Here is a 9705-nt window from a genome sequence, read left to right as displayed (position 1 = left end):
CACAAGATAATTTTATCTTCAAGAGTCTCGCTATTAACATCTTGTAAGATAAATGTACGTCCCAGCTAAAACGTACAAATACTTCAAGTTAAGTAATAATATATCATCGCTATTGACAAATTTTTAAGATCCAAGACACAGTTCTCTCTATATGTTTTAATATTTTTTATGTACTCAAATATATTCAAAGGAAAAAGTACATGGGTGATGCCATAGTCGTGGAAGCGCGTACGCTCACGCTGATCTTCTGACCGCCGGAAGCACGAAACCTCTGATCTGGGCAAAATCGGCAAGCCGAGGAAGAACGGACAGGACACATGCTGGACTGGCGAGAAAGCGTGTTCTTCCGCTCGCGCTAGGCATTTCGATTTCTGACACCTCTTGATTTAAAAAATCAGTTTTTTGATAGTTTTCTCTCTCCACTGGGCTATTCATTTTAGCCACAGTTTTCAATTGGTACGATTTGCTTCCAAATCTTACAGATGCATTTTAAAAAATTTTTCCATCGCTCGGACAGAAGAGTCGATTGCTCAGTGAGTACGAGTATACATACAAAGTGCATACGGGTAACCAACCCCGTAGGGCTTGCCACATATGGGCCATTCGGTCAAAGACACCGACCCGTGGCCACGCTGTGTGGAGAAAAGTCCGTAACGTAAACGGCACGAAACAGTCAGGACCGAAGCCCCGAAGGAGCTCTGAGACAGCTTCTCGACCGAGATCGTAGAATTGGCCCAAAACCCGCTCTGCTCCGTCCGCCTCGCACGGACCGTGTATCTCTTATAGATACCGAACGGCCGGCAAGGACGCCGGCGCCGCCGGCCGAATAGCACGCGCGCTTATGAGTGTAAACCGCCGCGGCAACAGACCGCCCGGCCGTGCTGTTGTAACATAGCGCGTGAACGAACGAAAAAAATTTTTATAGTAAACATTAAAATAAATTACACTACCGTAAACTAGACAAAAAATTACACATTTTTTCCCAATATGAAAATTTTCACAAACTTTTTAAAGTCCCATCGCATCGAGTAAACTTTTTTAATAACGCGTCCGCACGATTCTAAATGCTTAATCCATATGTGAAATCGTTCACTGATCACGAATATCGTATTTAAAAAAATTACAAAAATTTATTTTTCAAAATAATCAAAAAAAACCGAAAAATCACAAGAGTAAAGTACCATTATTTTAAACAACATGTCGTTCTAAATGCTTAATCCCTATGTAAAAAAGTTATTTAAGCAAGAATATGTAATTGAAAAAAATTAGAAAAATTTATTTTAGCCGTAAATCGAAAATAATGGGGACACCGGAGCTGTTCGAAGCGCCGAGACGCGCCGCGTACGGCCGAATATTTTCTAAGTCCCAACGTACCGATCAAGAGTAAAGTACCATTTTCCTACATTAGATTTCGTTCTAAATGCTTAATCCCTATGTAAAAACGTTAGTTAAGCAAGAATATCGTATTTTTAAAAAAATCTAATGATACGATTTTCCAGAAAATTGAAAAAACCGAAAAATGTCAAGAGTAAAGTGCCATTTTCTGACATTAGATTTCGTTCTAAATGCTTAATCCCTATGTAGAAACGTTAGTTAAGCAAGAATATCGTATTTTTAAAAAAATCTAATGATAGGATTTTTCAGAAAATTGAAAAAACCGTAAAATGTCAAGAGTAAAGTGCCCTTATTTTAAACAATGTATCGTTCTAAATGCTTAATCCCTATGTAAAAAAGTTATTTTAGCAGGAATATGTTATTGAAAAAAATTAGAAAAATTTATTTTAGCCGTAAATCGAAAATAATGGGGACACCGGAGCTGTTCGAAGCGCCGAGCGCGCCGCGTACGCCCGAATATTTTCAAAGTCCCAACGTACCGATCAAGAGTAAAGTACCATTTTCCTACATTAGATTTCGTTCTAAATGCTTAATCCCTATGTAAAAACGTTAGTTAAGCAAGAATATCGTATTTTAAAAAAAATCTAATGATAGGATTTTCCAGAAAATTGAAAAAACCGAAAAATGTCAAGAGTAAAGTGCCATTTTCTGACATTAGATTTCGTTCTAAATGCTTAATCCCTATGTAGAAAGGTTAGTTAAGCAAGATTATCGTATTTTTAAAAAAATCTAATGATAGGATTTTTCAGAAAATTGAAAAAACCGTAAAATGTCAAGAGTAAAGTGCCCTTATTTTAAACATTATATCGTTCTAAATGCTTAATCCCTATGTAAAAAAGTTATCTAAGCAAGAATATGTTATTGAATAAAATGAGAAAAATTTATTTTAGCCGTAAATCGAAAATAATGGGTCGAGCGAATCGGTCGATTGCGCCGAGACGCGCTATGATGCAACAGACGAGCGATTGGAACGCCCGAATATTTTCAAAGTCCCAACGTACCGATCAAGAGTAAAGTACCATTTTCCTACATTAGATTTCGTTCTAAATGCTTAATCCCTATGTAAAAACGTTAGTTAAGCAAGAATATCGTATTTTTAAAAAAATCTAATGATAGGATTTTCCAGAAAATTGAAAAAACCGAAAAATGTCAAGAGTAAAGTGCCATTTTCTGACATTAGATTTCGTTCTAAATGCTTAATCCCTATGTAGAAACGTTAGTTAAGCAAGAATATCGTATTTTTAAAAAAATCTAATGATAGGATTTTTCAGAAAATTGAAAAAACCGTAAAATGTCAAGAGTAAAGTGCCCTTACTTTAAACAATGCATCGTTCTAAATGCTTAATCCCTATGTAAAAAAGTTATTTAAGCAGGAATATGTTATTGAAAAAAATTAGAAAAATTTATTTTAGCCGTAAATCGAAAATAATGGATCGAGCGAATCGGTCGATTGCGCCGAGACGCGCTATGATGCAACAGACGAGCGATTGGAACCCCCGAATATTTTCAAAGTCCCAACGTACCGATCAAGAGTAAAGTACCATTTTCCTACATTAGATTTCGTTCTAAATGCTTAATCCCTATGTAAAAACGTTAGTTAAGCAAGAATATCGTATTTTTAAAAAAATCTAATGATACGATTTTCCAGAAAATTGAAAAAACCGAAAAATGTCAAGAGTAAAGTGCCATTTTCTGACATTAGATTTCGTTCTAAATGCTTAATCCCTATGTAGAAACGTTAGTTAAGCAAGAATATCGTATTTTTAAAAAAATCTAATGATAGGATTTTTCAGAAAATTGAAAAAACCGTAAAATGTCAAGAGTAAAGTGCCCTTACTTTAAACAATGTATCGTTCTAAATGCTTAATCCCTATGTAAAAAAGTTATTTAAGCAGGAATATGTTATTGAAAAAAATTAGAAAAATTTATTTTAGCCGTAAATCGAAAATAATGGATCGAGCGAATCGGTCGATTGCGCCGAGACGCGCTATGATGCAACAGACGAGCGATTGGAACCCCCGAATATTTTCAAAGTCCCAACGTACCGATCAAGAGTAAAGTACCATTTTCCTACATTAGATTTCGTTCTAAATGCTTAATCCCTATGTAAAAACGTTAGTTAAGCAAGAATATCGTATTTTTAAAAAAATCTAATGATACGATTTTCCAGAAAATTGAAAAAACCGAAAAATGTCAAGAGTAAAGTGCCATTTTCTGACATTAGATTTCGTTCTAAATGCTTAATCCCTATGTAGAAAGGTTAGTTAAGCAAGATTATCGTATTTTTAAAAAAATCTAATGATAGGATTTTTCAGAAAATTGAAAAAACCGTAAAATGTCAAGAGTAAAGTGCCCTTATTTTAAACATTATATCGTTCTAAATGCTTAATCCCTATGTAAAAAAGTTATCTAAGCAAGAATATGTTATTGAATAAAATGAGAAAAATTTATTTTAGCCGTAAATCGAAAATAATGGGTCGAGCGAATCGGTCGATTGCGCCGAGACGCGCTATGATGCAACAGACGAGCGATTGGAACGCCCGAATATTTTCAAAGTCCCAACGTACCGATCAAGAGTAAAGTACCATTTTCCTACATTAGATTTCGTTCTAAATGCTTAATCCCTATGTAAAAACGTTAGTTAAGCAAGAATATCGTATTTTTAAAAAAATCTAATGATAGGATTTTCCAGAAAATTGAAAAAACCGAAAAATGTCAAGAGTAAAGTGCCATTTTCTGACATTAGATTTCGTTCTAAATGCTTAATCCCTATGTAGAAACGTTAGTTAAGCAAGAATATCGTATTTTTAAAAAAATCTAATGATAGGATTTTTCAGAAAATTGAAAAAACCGTAAAATGTCAAGAGTAAAGTGCCCTTACTTTAAACAATGCATCGTTCTAAATGCTTAATCCCTATGTAAAAAAGTTATTTAAGCAGGAATATGTTATTGAAAAAAATTAGAAAAATTTATTTTAGCCGTAAATCGAAAATAATGGATCGAGCGAATCGGTCGATTGCGCCGAGACGCGCTATGATGCAACAGACGAGCGATTGGAACCCCCGAATATTTTCAAAGTCCCAACGTACCGATCAAGAGTAAAGTACCATTTTCCTACATTAGATTTCGTTCTAAATGCTTAATCCCTATGTAAAAACGTTAGTTAAGCAAGAATATCGTATTTTTAAAAAAATCTAATGATACGATTTTCCAGAAAATTGAAAAAACCGAAAAATGTCAAGAGTAAAGTGCCATTTTCTGACATTAGATTTCGTTCTAAATGCTTAATCCCTATGTAGAAACGTTAGTTAAGCAAGAATATCGTATTTTTAAAAAAATCTAATGATAGGATTTTTCAGAAAATTGAAAAAACCGTAAAATGTCAAGAGTAAAGTGCCCTTACTTTAAACAATGTATCGTTCTAAATGCTTAATCCCTATGTAAAAAAGTTATTTAAGCAGGAATATGTTATTGAAAAAAATTAGAAAAATTTATTTTAGCCGTAAATCGAAAATAATGGATCGAGCGAATCGGTCGATTGCGCCGAGACGCGCTATGATGCAACAGACGAGCGATTGGAACCCCCGAATATTTTCAAAGTCCCAACGTACCGATCAAGAGTAAAGTACCATTTTCCTACATTAGATTTCGTTCTAAATGCTTAATCCCTATGTAAAAACGTTAGTTAAGCAAGAATATCGTATTTTTAAAAAAATCTAATGATACGATTTTCCAGAAAATTGAAAAAACCGAAAAATGTCAAGAGTAAAGTGCCATTTTCTGACATTAGATTTCGTTCTAAATGCTTAATCCCTATGTAGAAACGTTAGTTAAGCAAGAATATCGTATTTTTAAAAAAATCTAATGATAGGATTTTTCAGAAAATTGAAAAAACCGTAAAATGTCAAGAGTAAAGTGCCCTTATTTTAAACAATGTATCGTTCTAAATGCTTAATCCCTATGTAAAAAAGTTATTTTAGCAGGAATATGTTATTGAAAAAAATTAGAAAAATTTATTTTAGCCGTAAATCGAAAATAATGGGGACACCGGAGCTGTTCGAAGCGCCGAGCGCGCCGCGTACGCCCGAATATTTTCAAAGTCCCAACGTACCGATCAAGAGTAAAGTACCATTTTCCTACATTAGATTTCGTTCTAAATGCTTAATCCCTATGTAAAAACGTTAGTTAAGCAAGAATATCGTATTTTAAAAAAAATCTAATGATAGGATTTTCCAGAAAATTGAAAAAACCGAAAAATGTCAAGAGTAAAGTGCCATTTTCTGACATTAGATTTCGTTCTAAATGCTTAATCCCTATGTAGAAAGGTTAGTTAAGCAAGATTATCGTATTTTTAAAAAAATCTAATGATAGGATTTTTCAGAAAATTGAAAAAACCGTAAAATGTCAAGAGTAAAGTGCCCTTATTTTAAACATTATATCGTTCTAAATGCTTAATCCCTATGTAAAAAAGTTATCTAAGCAAGAATATGTTATTGAATAAAATGAGAAAAATTTATTTTAGCCGTAAATCGAAAATAATGGGTCGAGCGAATCGGTCGATTGCGCCGAGACGCGCTATGATGCAACAGACGAGCGATTGGAACGCCCGAATATTTTCAAAGTCCCAACGTACCGATCAAGAGTAAAGTACCATTTTCCTACATTAGATTTCGTTCTAAATGCTTAATCCCTATGTAAAAACGTTAGTTAAGCAAGAATATCGTATTTTTAAAAAAATCTAATGATAGGATTTTCCAGAAAATTGAAAAAACCGAAAAATGTCAAGAGTAAAGTGCCATTTTCTGACATTAGATTTCGTTCTAAATGCTTAATCCCTATGTAGAAACGTTAGTTAAGCAAGAATATCGTATTTTTAAAAAAATCTAATGATAGGATTTTTCAGAAAATTGAAAAAACCGTAAAATGTCAAGAGTAAAGTGCCCTTACTTTAAACAATGCATCGTTCTAAATGCTTAATCCCTATGTAAAAAAGTTATTTAAGCAGGAATATGTTATTGAAAAAAATTAGAAAAATTTATTTTAGCCGTAAATCGAAAATAATGGATCGAGCGAATCGGTCGATTGCGCCGAGACGCGCTATGATGCAACAGACGAGCGATTGGAACCCCCGAATATTTTCAAAGTCCCAACGTACCGATCAAGAGTAAAGTACCATTTTCCTACATTAGATTTCGTTCTAAATGCTTAATCCCTATGTAAAAACGTTAGTTAAGCAAGAATATCGTATTTTTAAAAAAATCTAATGATACGATTTTCCAGAAAATTGAAAAAACCGAAAAATGTCAAGAGTAAAGTGCCATTTTCTGACATTAGATTTCGTTCTAAATGCTTAATCCCTATGTAGAAACGTTAGTTAAGCAAGAATATCGTATTTTTAAAAAAATCTAATGATAGGATTTTTCAGAAAATTGAAAAAACCGTAAAATGTCAAGAGTAAAGTGCCCTTACTTTAAACAATGTATCGTTCTAAATGCTTAATCCCTATGTAAAAAAGTTATTTAAGCAGGAATATGTTATTGAAAAAAATTAGAAAAATTTATTTTAGCCGTAAATCGAAAATAATGGATCGAGCGAATCGGTCGATTGCGCCGAGACGCGCTATGATGCAACAGACGAGCGATTGGAACCCCCGAATATTTTCAAAGTCCCAACGTACCGATCAAGAGTAAAGTACCATTTTCCTACATTAGATTTCGTTCTAAATGCTTAATCCCTATGTAAAAACGTTAGTTAAGCAAGAATATCGTATTTTTAAAAAAATCTAATGATACGATTTTCCAGAAAATTGAAAAAACCGAAAAATGTCAAGAGTAAAGTGCCATTTTCTGACATTAGATTTCGTTCTAAATGCTTAATCCCTATGTAGAAAGGTTAGTTAAGCAAGATTATCGTATTTTTAAAAAAATCTAATGATAGGATTTTTCAGAAAATTGAAAAAACCGTAAAATGTCAAGAGTAAAGTGCCCTTATTTTAAACATTATATCGTTCTAAATGCTTAATCCCTATGTAAAAAAGTTATCTAAGCAAGAATATGTTATTGAATAAAATGAGAAAAATTTATTTTAGCCGTAAATCGAAAATAATGGGTCGAGCGAATCGGTCGATTGCGCCGAGACGCGCTATGATGCAACAGACGAGCGATTGGAACGCCCGAATATTTTCAAAGTCCCAACGTACCGATCAAGAGTAAAGTACCATTTTCCTACATTAGATTTCGTTCTAAATGCTTAATCCCTATGTAAAAACGTTAGTTAAGCAAGAATATCGTATTTTTAAAAAAATCTAATGATAGGATTTTCCAGAAAATTGAAAAAACCGAAAAATGTCAAGAGTAAAGTGCCATTTTCTGACATTAGATTTCGTTCTAAATGCTTAATCCCTATGTAGAAACGTTAGTTAAGCAAGAATATCGTATTTTTAAAAAAATCTAATGATAGGATTTTTCAGAAAATTGAAAAAACCGTAAAATGTCAAGAGTAAAGTGCCCTTACTTTAAACAATGCATCGTTCTAAATGCTTAATCCCTATGTAAAAAAGTTATTTAAGCAGGAATATGTTATTGAAAAAAATTAGAAAAATTTATTTTAGCCGTAAATCGAAAATAATGGATCGAGCGAATCGGTCGATTGCGCCGAGACGCGCTATGATGCAACAGACGAGCGATTGGAACCCCCGAATATTTTCAAAGTCCCAACGTACCGATCAAGAGTAAAGTACCATTTTCCTACATTAGATTTCGTTCTAAATGCTTAATCCCTATGTAAAAACGTTAGTTAAGCAAGAATATCGTATTTTTAAAAAAATCTAATGATACGATTTTCCAGAAAATTGAAAAAACCGAAAAATGTCAAGAGTAAAGTGCCATTTTCTGACATTAGATTTCGTTCTAAATGCTTAATCCCTATGTAGAAAGGTTAGTTAAGCAAGATTATCGTATTTTTAAAAAAATCTAATGATAGGATTTTTCAGAAAATTGAAAAAACCGTAAAATGTCAAGAGTAAAGTGCCCTTATTTTAAACATTATATCGTTCTAAATGCTTAATCCCTATGTAAAAAAGTTATCTAAGCAAGAATATGTTATTGAATAAAATGAGAAAAATTTATTTTAGCCGTAAATCGAAAATAATGGGTCGAGCGAATCGGTCGATTGCGCCGAGACGCGCTATGATGCAACAGACGAGCGATTGGAACGCCCGAATATTTTCAAAGTCCCAACGTACCGATCAAGAGTAAAGTACCATTTTCCTACATTAGATTTCGTTCTAAATGCTTAATCCCTATGTAAAAACGTTAGTTAAGCAAGAATATCGTATTTTTAAAAAAATCTAATGATAGGATTTTCCAGAAAATTGAAAAAACCGAGAAATGTCAAGAGTAAAGTGCCATTTTCTGACATTAGATTTCGTTCTAAATGCTTAATCCCTATGTAGAAACGTTAGTTAAGCAAGAATATCGTATTTTTAAAAAAATCTAATGATAGGATTTTTCAGAAAATTGAAAAAACCGTAAAATGTCAAGAGTAAAGTGCCCTTACTTTAAACAATGCATCGTTCTAAATGCTTAATCCCTATGTAAAAAAGTTATTTAAGCAGGAATATGTTATTGAAAAAAATTAGAAAAATTTATTTTAGCCGTAAATCGAAAATAATGGATCGAGCGAATCGGTCGATTGCGCCGAGACGCGCTATGATGCAACAGACGAGCGATTGGAACCCCCGAATATTTTCAAAGTCCCAACGTACCGATCAAGAGTAAAGTACCATTTTCCTACATTAGATTTCGTTCTAAATGCTTAATCCCTATGTAAAAACGTTAGTTAAGCAAGAATATCGTATTTTTAAAAAAATCTAATGATACGATTTTCCAGAAAATTGAAAAAACCGAAAAATGTCAAGAGTAAAGTGCCATTTTCTGACATTAGATTTCGTTCTAAATGCTTAATCCCTATGTAGAAACGTTAGTTAAGCAAGAATATCGAATTTTTAAAAAAATCTAATGATAGGATTTTTCAGAAAATTGAAAAAACCGTAAAATGTCAAGAGTAAAGTGCCCTTACTTTAAACAATGTATCGTTCTAAATGCTTAATCCCTATGTAAAAAAGTTATTTAAGCAGGAATATGTTATTGAAAAAAATTAGAAAAATTTATTTTAGCCGTAAATCGAAAATAATGGGGACACCGGAGCTGTTCGAAGCGCCGAGCGCGCCGCGTACGCCCGAATATTTTCAAAGTCCCAACGTACCGATCAAGAGTAAAGTACCATTTTCCTACATTAGATTTCGTTCTA

This window comes from Megalopta genalis, unplaced genomic scaffold (assembly GCF_051020955.1).
Source record: "Megalopta genalis isolate 19385.01 unplaced genomic scaffold, iyMegGena1_principal scaffold0155, whole genome shotgun sequence".
Taxonomy (NCBI): Eukaryota; Metazoa; Arthropoda; class Insecta; order Hymenoptera; family Halictidae; genus Megalopta; species Megalopta genalis.
This window is presented reverse-complemented; position numbering follows the sequence as displayed.